This window comes from Lemur catta, chromosome 1 (assembly GCF_020740605.2).
Source record: "Lemur catta isolate mLemCat1 chromosome 1, mLemCat1.pri, whole genome shotgun sequence".
NCBI lineage: Eukaryota > Metazoa > Chordata > Mammalia > Primates > Lemuridae > Lemur > Lemur catta.
This window is the reverse complement of record NC_059128.1, coordinates 143745495-143756372: the sequence shown is the minus strand read 5'-3', so window position 1 is coordinate 143756372 and position 10878 is coordinate 143745495. Positions and strand designations below refer to the sequence as shown.

Genomic DNA, 10878 nt, shown 5'->3' with positions numbered 1-10878 from the left:
GGAGAATAGGGTAAGATGAAGTCCTGCTGATCACATTTCTAATTCTTTTTAGTCCCGTTGCTTTGGGAAAGTCTCTACACTGTCAAACTTCTCCAGGCTCTCCCCCTCCCCCCCCAACCCCACCCAGGCTCCTCTCTGTAACCACCAGGACATAGGAGAAATCAAGAGCAGCCTTGCTCCATGAGCAGCAGGTCCTTTTCACTAAGAATTCGCTTAGACCACAGTCCCCAAATTGTGCTTACTCTTTCTTCAATTGAGATCCCTCTGCTAGGGCAGGTGCCCTATTCATCTGGAGACCAGCATGTTCAGAGCTGCTTGTATCTGCCTCTTCCTAGCTTTTCAACATGGCCTTCAATCCAATGAGCTCCCCCTACCTTCCTATAATTGCTGCTTTGGAAAGACCTGATTTCTACTGCTTGCAACCCAAGAACCCTGACTCTAATATGACACCTCAGTGGTGAGGACAGGAAGTAGATGGTAAAAGGGAGGTATCGTGTTGGCAAGGAAAGGCTTTTAGAGCAAGTGAAATTTGTGCTGAGCTTTCAATAAAGTGCGGGAACAAGGCAGGCAGAAGTCTGGAAGGAGGAGCATTCCAAGGAGGGAATAGCAGATGCAAAGACTTTGACTTGTAAACACAGTCAAAGAGCACATGGAGGCCAATGTGACCAGAGTCAAGTGAGTGAGCAAGAGAGTGGTAGGAGATGAGGGCAGAGGGGGATGTAGAGTCTCTGGGCTGCAGTGAGTAATTTGAGTTTTATGATGTTGTATGAACCACTGAGGGGCTTGACCAGAGGAATAGCATACTCTGATTTTTAAAAAATACCTTTCTAGCTTGCTGTCTTCAGAATTAACCATGTAGAACAGTCAATTCACTGAGGGACAAGTGTAGACATGGAGAGACCAATTGTCACTGCGAGGATGCTATTGTAGGAGTCCCAGCAAGAGGTGACCATGGCTTGGGTATGAGTTATGGCAGTGAAGATGGAGAAACTCAAACAGGTTTGTGGGATGGCTTTTAAGAAAGCTGCCTTAAAGAATTTTCCAGCCGGGCGCGGTGGCTCACGCCTGTAATCCTAGCCCTCTGGGAGGCCGAGGCGGGTGGATCGCTCGAGGTCAGGAGTTCGAGACCAGCCTGAGCGAGACCCCGTCTCTACTAAAAACAAAAAAAGAAATTATCTGGCCAACTAAAATATATATAGAAAAAATTAGCCGGGCATGGTGGCACATGCCTGTAGTCCCAGCTACTCGGGAGGCTGAGGCAGTAGGATCGCTTAAGCCTAGGAGTTTGAGGTTGCTGTGAGCTAGGCTGACGCCACGGCACTCACTCTAGCCCAGGCAACAGAGTGAGACTCTGTCTCAAAAAAAAAAAAAAAAAAAAAAAGAATTTTCTGAGGTGGGGTGTGAGAGGAAGAGAAGAATCGAGGTGGAGTCTGGGATTTGGGACTAAACGACAGAAGAAGTGAATTTGCCATTTGCTGGGTGGTAAAAACTGGAGGAGAGAGACTTGTCATTTGACAGCCTATGTTAGTCATCTACTGCTGTGTGAGAAAGGACCTGAAAACTTGCTGGCTTAAAATTACAGTAAACATTTACTATCTCACAGTTTCTGTGGGTCAGGAATTCTGGAAAGCCTTCTCTGGGTGCTTCTGGCTCGTGGTTCCTCCATGATGTTGTAATCAAGATGTCTGCTGGTCAGTCTTGGTTGGGGCTAGAGGATCCACTTTGCAGGTGGCTCAGTCATGCGGCCAGGTTGTGCTGGCCACTGGTGGGAAACGACAATTTCCCACTGTCTGGACCTTTCCACAGTCTTGAGTGTCCTGTACAAGTGATGTAAGAAAGTAAGACAAAAGTCACAACGTCTAGCCTTGGAAGTCACGCTATTCCCACAGTATCCTGCTGGTTGCACAGGTCAGCCCCATTCATCGTGGGAGGGAACTATGCAGGGGCACGAATGCCAGGAGGTGAGAATCCCTGGAGGCCCTCTTGGTGGCCACCGTGCCATCCACACAGATGGCAGAAGGAAGTGCAGACAGAGCCAGCACTGTGCCAGAGGGGCCGGGCTAATGAGAAGGAACTGGAGGATGGGCGGGGCTGGCACTGGAATAAGCAGATTCCGAGAGACACAAATGGCTGAAAGGGAGTGATTGCAGACACACGGAATGGAGATGTCAGTGGAGCTGGATGTTCTCCAGTTAAGGGGGAGATGGGCTGGAAAACCCTCCTTCTGCCTTATTTGTCGACATCCCTGCAGTTTCCTGCTTAGGGTTCAGGACACACTGAGTAGTCCGCCAGAGTGTATGAATGGGGATGTGGTGAGGGGACCAGCAGAAGGAAGAGGGAATCCCAAACTGAAGACGTAAAAATAAATCAGTCCAGACTACTAACTGGAGTTAAGATGCAAGCATATCTCTCTCTACCTCCCTCTCTTTTCTCCCTCTCTCCTTCTCTCTCCCCCCCCTCCTCCCTCTCTCTCTCTCCCTGTCTGTCTGTCTGTCCCTCTCCCCCTCGCCACTCTCTCCACCACACAAGGGATTTAGGCACAAAGTCTGCAGCTGAGCCTCAGAATTAAGCCTGAAGGCAACACAAATGCCACCCTGCCTGCAGGACTAGCTACATAATTCATAGTGCTCAGTGCTCATGGGAATTTGAGGTCCCTTGTTCATAAATAATTAAGAATTTCAAAACAATGACAAGAGAACATTCAACCAAGCACCAGGCTCTTGTAAGTGCAGGGTGCTGTGTGACTGCATAGGTCACACAAACACAAAGCCAGCCCTGCCTGCCTCTTGCTGCTCCTGAGTCCATAGCCTTGATGCCTGCCCTTGACATTCTTCCAGCCAGTCTCCTTACACGCCGCTCTAGCCCTGGGTTCAGCCACACAAGGGCTCTGAAGGAGAAATATTCTTCCTTCCTTCCTCCCTCCCTCCCTTCCTTCCTTCCTTCCTTCCTTCTTGCCTCTCTCTCATTCTCTGAATGTTGGCACTTCCATCTTCCCACCTCCTGGGGCCAGTACACACCCTGTGGTTTCCATCATAGTCTCTGAGCTCCTCCCTCCTTCTTACAGCTCTTTTCCTTTATCAGCAGCAGCGACACCACACAGCCCACATCTGCCCTCCTGGATCGCACTGCAGCCTCTTCCCGTCTCTTCAGCTCTTCCTCACACACACCTCTCACCTCTGTCCAGCCCTTACTCCATCTCCTCAGTGTTGTTTCTGAAAGCCCTGTGCCCACTTCCCTCTTGTCACCAAGATTCTGCCCAACAAAAGAGCTCTTCCTGCAGCCTGGCAATATTCCAACCCCTCATAACAATTCGGTTCAGTTTTATAAGACAGCTACATTTTAAAGCTATTTTATTAAGTGACAAGAGATATCGAAAAGCTTATTTTTGTTACCACTCTGATTTTATCAATGAGGAAATAGAAATGTGGATGGGTTAAGTGACTTGTCCAAGGTCACAAGTGGCAAAGCCAAGGCAGGATTCAAGTACCTGAACATTACTACTACAATTTTTAAAGTAATTAGAAATTAATGGGGTCATAGAGGGAAAAAGGAATAACACAATATGTGGATTTTTAAAATAGTGGCTGCATAATTTTGGCACCACTGAGAGGTGGGGTCTGTGTCCCTTCCCTTGAGTCTGGGCAGGTTTGTGACTGCTTTGACCAACAGAGTATGGTGGAAGTGATGTCAGGCCAGCAAAGGTCTGACTGGTTCTCTTGTGGTGCTCACTCTGGGGGGAGCCAGCCTCCATGTAAAATCTCTAAACATCCTGGGACTGCCATGCTAGGGAGGGCACATGTGGGTGCCCTGGTCAACAGCCCCAGCTGAGCATCCAGATGACAGCCAACATCAACTGACAGCCATGAGATGAGCAGTCTTGGATATCCAGCCACTGGGCCTTCGGAAAATTCCAGCCCCTGCCTGTAAGTTTTTCCAGCTGAGGCCCTGGACACCGTGGAGCAGAGACCTGCTGCCCTGCCCGAATTCCTGGCCCATAGAACCTGTAAGTATAACAGAATGGTTGTTCAAGGACAATAGTTTTGGGGTGAATCCTTATGCAACAGCAGTAACTGGAACAGATACTTACAGCCTGTGCATCTGTCCACTGATGTTTAAGTCATAAATTTCCCGTTACTTTCTCTGACAGCTTTCAGAATTCCCTTCACAGGCAATGAGAAGGTGATGCTTTTGAAGCACGTGCTGAAAGAGAGCAGGGCTTCCCCTTCCTCATCCATGCTCCTCACTCCAGCTAGGTCTGCTTTCTGAAAAGAAGTGGACGGGCTGAGGTTTCAATGCCAGTTCCATATGGAACCTCTCTGGACTTCAGTTCCTCCTCTACGATATGGGAATTAGGGACGTGGAATTGTTGGGGGATTCCAGGAAAGAGAAGGTGTGAACATGCTCTGGGAACTTTACAGCACATTGTAAGGATAATCATTAAGGCTGCGCACAGTCTGCTTCCCCCTCCACCCCACCCCACCCCTTGCCTTGGCGCCTGGTGCATACAGCCTGATGCTGTCGAGAGAACTTTCCCAGCCCAAGCTATTAGCTTTCTACAGCCTTACACAGCTGTCATCCTTCCCCTCCAGTTTGCACCTTTCCAATAAAAGCATTGCCTCTTTTGATTACAGGAGAATTCTCCACTCTAATTGACTTCCAGGCATTAAAGTTTTACTGAGATGATCTCAGAGGCTCTCTGGGGAGCAAGGGAAGTGCCGAGCATTGCTGCCTTAGGCCCTGGTGCTTGTGGAGAGTTCCTAAAACTGTTCGCTCTAAAATTTTGGCAGAGTACCTACTGGGTAGTATAAAGAGCAGCTCAAGGCAAGGGAAGCATCCCGTCTCCATCTTGTCCTGGGTGCAGGAGGGAGGAGCTGCTGTGCCCCAGGCTCCCTGCTGCCACACACTGACCTCTGACACAAGGGGCAGAGCAGCACACAGACCGGGAGGCCCTCACGCCTGCATTCCTGCCCCAGATCTGTCCCCACGACGCCTCTGTGGGGACACAAAGGAACGAAAGGCAAGGTGTCCGCCCCTGAGAGGTCAGCAATACACCTGCACATAGATAGTGAGATAATAGGAGGCAATAGAATTAGGTACCAATTGGGTGGCATAGTTAGCATGAAAAGAGGTAAATTGGAGGAGGAGAGAGGAGCAGGGATTAGGGATAACTGAGAGAGGTTTCCTACTAGAAAGGAAACAAGTACTGGGCCTTCGAGAACAATAATAGTAAACAGTTATATACCACTTGCTTTATACCAAACCTTACCCCACCCCTTTGTATATTTTAACACATTCGTTCCTTCCAACAGCCCTTTGAGACAGATTATACTTTGAATCCCCGTTTTGTAGATGAGAAAATTATGGCATGAAAAGGTTGAGAAACTCAGCCCAGGTCTGAGCTAGTGCACGGTGGAGCCGGAGAGTCTGACTGGAGGGTCTGTGTGCTTCCCCACTGCACTGCGCTATCCCTCCGGGCACGAAAGGAGAAGGAAGAAAGGGAAATACCCTCCAAGCAGGACGCAGGGTCTCAGAGGTGGGACTCTGCTCTCTGTTCAATGGCCAATCACATCTTTTCTCCATTTCCTGGGGGGAAAAAGAATGTACATGATTTCTTATGTTTAGGAAATTTCTGGAATGATACAAAAATGTGATTGGTGATTACCTCTTAGAAATAGAGGGGAGTAGGCCAGGCGCGGTGGCTCACGCCTGTAATCCTAGCACTCTGGGAGGCCGAGGCGGGTGGATCACTCGAGGTCAGGAGTTCGAGACCAGCCTGAGCAAGAGCGAGACCCCGTCTCTACTAAAAAATAGAAAGAAATTATCTGGCCAACTAAAATATATATATATAGAAAAAATTAGCCAGGCATGGTGGCACATGCCTGTAGTCCCAGCTACTCGGGAGGCTGAGGCAGTAGGATCGCTTAAGCCCAGGAGTTTGAGGTTGCTGTGAGCTAGGCTGATGCCACGGCACTCACTCTAGCCCGGGCAACACAGCAATACTCTGTCTCAAAAAAAAAGAAAGAAAGAAATAGAGGGGAGTACAGTGAAGAAAGAGGAATTCTTACTTTTTATTTTATACTCTTCAAAAGTTAGAAAATTTTGCCTTGAATCACTTTAACAACTAAATATTCTTTTATAAAAAACAAGCAAAGGAAAGACTCTCCCCCACATGCCTAACATTCCACTGAGGGAAACGGCAGCTCAGATGTGGAAACAGACCAAACCATGACCAGTGCTTGGGCTGCAGATGTGGGGGGGGAAGATGAGCCTCTGGATTCTTCCCTCTGCCCAGCAGGAGCGGGGTACCGCTACTGGCTCAGAGGGCCCCTCCTGCAGTCTCAGGACGCCAGGCTCACTCCATCCCCTCCTCCCTCCTCTCCAAGCTTTGCAGCTTTCCACTCACCACCGTGTGTTTGCAGGGCTCACAAACAGAGCTGAAGACACATTTGTTTGACCCCATGACGTTTTGCAATTTTTAAAAATTAGTTGAGAACTTACCAAAATTGACAAAATTTATATAAACATCTGGATTCTGGATTTCCTTTGATTAAAAAACAAAAAACAAAAAACAAAAAAAAAGCAGAAGATCTGGCCATCCTAGGCCTGCATTCTCCTCCAGCACCTTGGAAGCTGAGTTGATTCCATCATCCCCTTAGACAGGACACGTGCCCTCAGTTTGACCCTATCCTCACCACTTCCTATATTCTCACAATGTCAAGGTCAAATGCCATTTATATTGCACCTATGCTATTGTTTTTCTTATAACTAGCAGCTTCCTCAGCTACATCACCTGCCAGGTCCTGGTAAGCAGTTGAATTTGCAGTCTGTGGTTTAGGTCGCAAATAACATCCAGTTGTTTCACAATTCTGTTCTTCCGAAGATCCCTGAGCACAGGAACAAAGTCCAGTACATCCTTCGCATTCCACACATCCTCTAATGGTGCAGCTTTTCATTGAAGGCCTGATGAATTGATCTGTCATGATTAAGTTAGAGAGCAAAGACCTGGTTTCAATCTACCCAGGACTGGCTGTGGCCACATTATCTGGGCAGCTCAACAGTCAATGCTCCCCGAGAATGCTCTGTGCTTTTATACCTCAGAAAATTGATAGACAACATGCTGCTCTCCCTAGACTTGTGGGTTTACTAAATATAACTGCTGATTTCTGTTCTCTGTCTTTAACAACCTGCATCCTTCTGGCTGATCTATCATCCCCCCTTGACAGCCAACTTCCCATTACATCTCTCTCCTGCTCATGCATATTATATGAATGACTCATGTATCCACAAAAGGAGGAATCCCTATACCTTCTACCTGATTCATTTCAAATAGTAAAAATACTCTGACAGTCAATGTGTCCTGCTAAAGCTCTTTCACATCTTTAATTTCAATCCTTACAGCAACACTCTGAGGGTGGCATGGTCACTATATTGCAGATTAGGAGAACAATGCACAGATGGGGTAAGTGACTTGCCAAGCATCGCATCTCCCAGCTGGGACCTGAATCTAATCCAGTGCCCTTTCTTAATACTTTAAGGACAAGTAGAGTTTTACTGGGTACCTTTGCATTTTCCATCGTGTTCTTGTCCACTGTCTAGCCTTCAGCTGTGTATCAGGCTGAGGGCTTCCTGCACCACTCTCCTTCCTCACTGCACATCATAGGTAGATACAGCCATCCTTGATTCTCAGGAGCAGTGGCTGATGCTGCACTGAGCCCACGCGATCCCAGAGAACCAGTCCTTAACGTGCTGCAGTGAGAAGAGGAAAGAAAAATGTCATTCTCCCAAGGCACCTCTCTGCCTCAGATGACCTGTGACTGTGGCTGTTTGGGATGACTTGGGGATCCACTTGGACGCCTCTGGGGTGGCTGTGGGAGAAGAATAATCCTTTTTGAGGAGCTTTGTGAGGAACAACAGATCCCAGACCCTGGAGCATGCCTAGGAGTCTTATTCATCAAAGAATCCAGGATTGAGGTTACTGGAATCGGCAAAAAGGAGCCCTAACAAAAGCAAATCCCAAGTGCTGCTGAGAGGCACTCAGCCAAAGCTGTGTCGCACCTCTGCTCAGCCAGGTCGGGCCACATGTGGGTGTCTCAAAGCTCTGCTGACCTTGGCTCCCTTCTCTGCCCTCTCAAATTACTAGTTTCTAATCAAATACTTTAATGCTAAAGAGGAGGCGGTTTGGTTTTACTATAAGAAACAAGTTATGTGTTGACCATAACACCAGGCCGATGGAAGCTTCCAGTCACTGAAATAGATTTCATAAAATTACAGGAGGCACTGTAAATCCAGAAGAAACAGAGGTCTGAGAAAGAAAAGTCTGCACATTCAAGGAAAGAAACACCCAAGCGGTTTTCACTCGTCACTTCCCTCCCAGCCTGTGTGCAATGGTGGCCGTCGCTGTTCATGTCCTGCCTGACATCCTTCTCAGCCCACCTAAGTTCCACAGCTCCGGAGAGGGTGTCCGGCCCTCAAGTGCCTGCATGTCTCTCTTCTTTTCTGCCTGATGGTTTTCTCCTGCATCTAGGGAACTTTGGGTGCGGGGCTGCTACTGATACCCCTGGGGGCAACTTCTCCACAAATTGGGTAGAAAGCAGCCTCCCCTTCCTCTGGTGGGAAAGTTGTGAGGCATCTCCCACCCAGTGTCTCAGAGGGTCCCCAGTGAGGTGGAGCCCGGGCTGTCCCCGTGGGAACCATTCATTAGTGTACCCTATATTGGCCTTTCTCCTTTCCCTGCCGTCACCTCTGTCCACTATTTTTCTTCTGGGGTCACCTCCCAAATAAACTATCTGCACCCAAGTCCTTGTTTCAGAGTTTGAAAGAAAGGACTCAAACGGGATGCAAGATGAGACTGAAAGCTAACTCCACAACATACTTTTGATAGCAAGTAATCTTATTTTTCTTAATTCTAACTAAAAAGTATTCCTATATATTGTTGTAGCTGAGCGAGGGACCAGCTAAGTTCCTAGATCCCTGAGTAGGGACCTGTAAAAGCCATGTTAAAATGAACACCCAGGATACCAAGTGCTACTTTTAGTGAAGTGAAGTGCTAGACTTGGATAGGACATATTCGAAACAGGTTTAGGATGTTCAGAACATGTCTAGGACTTACATAAAAATCCCACTTCCATGAAACTAGCAAGCTTTACAGGAAAGGGTAGAGGAGACAGAGTGTGACCTCCAGACCCAAAGTAGGCCCACATGGAGGGACAAGAGCAGTCTTAATTTAAGAATTTGAAGCAGGGATATAAACGAACCTTTCTGGATGAAATTAGTATTTGAATCATGGATTCAGTGGATTACTTCCCCAGTGTGGGTGGGCATCATCTAACCTATCGAGGGCCTGAATAGAACAAAAAGGCAGAGGAAGGAGGAATGTATTCCTTTTTCTTCCTGCCTGCCTGTTTGAGTTGGAACATCAGTCTCCTTTTGCCCTTGGAATGGGATTTACACCATCGGCCTGGTTCTCAGGCCTTTGGACTTGGATTAGAATTGGATTACACCACAGTCTTCCCTGGGTCTCCTGCTTGCAGACAGCAGGTTGTGGAGGCTTCTCAGCTTCCATAGTCACATAAGCCAATTTACCCCAACTAATGTGAAGCCGTAACCCCCCCATGTGACTATATGTAGAGACTGGGCCTGTGAGGAGGTGATAAGGGTCAAATGAGATTGTAAGGGTGGGGCTTTGATCCCATAGGGCTGGTACCCTTATAAGAAGACAAAGAGAGGCCACAGCAGCAGTGCTCATGCTCTCACGTGCGCTCTCTCTCTTCCTCTCAGTCTGTTTCCACCATGTGAGGACACAGTGAGAAGGTGGCCATTGGCAAGACAGGAAGAGAGCCCTCGCAAAGAACCTAATTGACTGGACTTCCCCAGCCTCCAGAACTATAAGAAATAAATTTCTACTGTTTAAGTCATCCAGCCTGTGGTATTTCATTTAAAGTGCTGAGCTGACTAATACATTTACACATAGTAAAAAGTGGATGGACAAAGGGGCTGGTTCACAGAGAAAATGCTGTCAAAAGGCAGAGTCCAGCAGCACCCAGGAAGCATTATCCTGGGCAGGGAGTGCCTCACAGATACAGCATTTCCATCTGCTTGGAGAATCTGTCGTTTTAAAAGACGGGTGCATCTAGCTGTCAAGCTCCATGACACCAGCCATCAGTCATCGAATGAGCCTCATTTGCAGGAATCCCTGGCGTCATGATTAGGTGGCTTTCAGGAAACAATTTCCTAAAGGAGGACTCCAGTAAGCTGCCATAAAGACCCAGTCCTCTTGGCAGTTTTGCCACTAGCAAATGAATAAATCAGCGTGCTCTTGGTGTGGGCTTTGAACTTGAGACCTTACCTTTGAGAAAATTGAAGCACTCAGAGGAGGATTCCCCCAGAATCCCACAACCACATCGGCCCACCTAGTAGTATCTGCATCTGTAATCACTGTCTTTCTTCCTCTGGCATATTGCAAAGGTGACCACAAAGTCTTCCCCTACCTGAATCTATGCCCCATTGCAATGTAACTTTGCAGTTTCTCCCATCAAGAAGGAACATTGCCAGGCACAGTGGCTCATGCCTGTAAAACCAGCACTTTTGGAGACTGAGGTGGGAGGATCACTTGAGGCCAGGAGTTCAAGACCAGCCTGGGCAAAATGGTGAGACCTTGTTTCTACAAAAAGCTTCTAAAATATTAGCCAGGCACAATGGCACATACCTGTAGTCCCAGCTGCTCAGAAGGCTGAGGTAGGAGGATCACCTGAACCCAGAAGTTCATGACTGCAGTGAGCTATGATTGCACCACTGCACTCCAGCCTGAGTGACAGGATGAGACCCTGTCATTTTTATTTTAAAATATAAATTTTAAAAAAAGAAGGAAAGTCTATTTTT

At 47.7% G+C, this 10878-nt stretch overlaps 1 long non-coding RNA gene across 3 annotated transcripts in view; it reads right to left on the bottom strand.

Annotated features, from left to right (window-relative positions):
• Positions 1–4093: 4093 nt before the first annotated feature.
• The window catches only part of LOC123641129, a 62191-nt gene continuing 55406 nt past the window's right edge, over positions 4094–10878 (bottom strand). For 2 of the 3 annotated variants that reach the window (XR_006736227.1, XR_006736226.1), the window contains exons 2-4: positions 7560–7746; positions 6791–6973; positions 4094–4262 (exon numbers count right to left, since the gene is read on the bottom strand). This is a non-coding gene — a long non-coding RNA (uncharacterized LOC123641129). Of the gene's footprint in view, positions 4263–5564; positions 5584–6790; positions 6974–7559; positions 7747–10878 lie in introns of those variants that run through there. The other variant, XR_006736228.1, reaches the window with a different exon arrangement.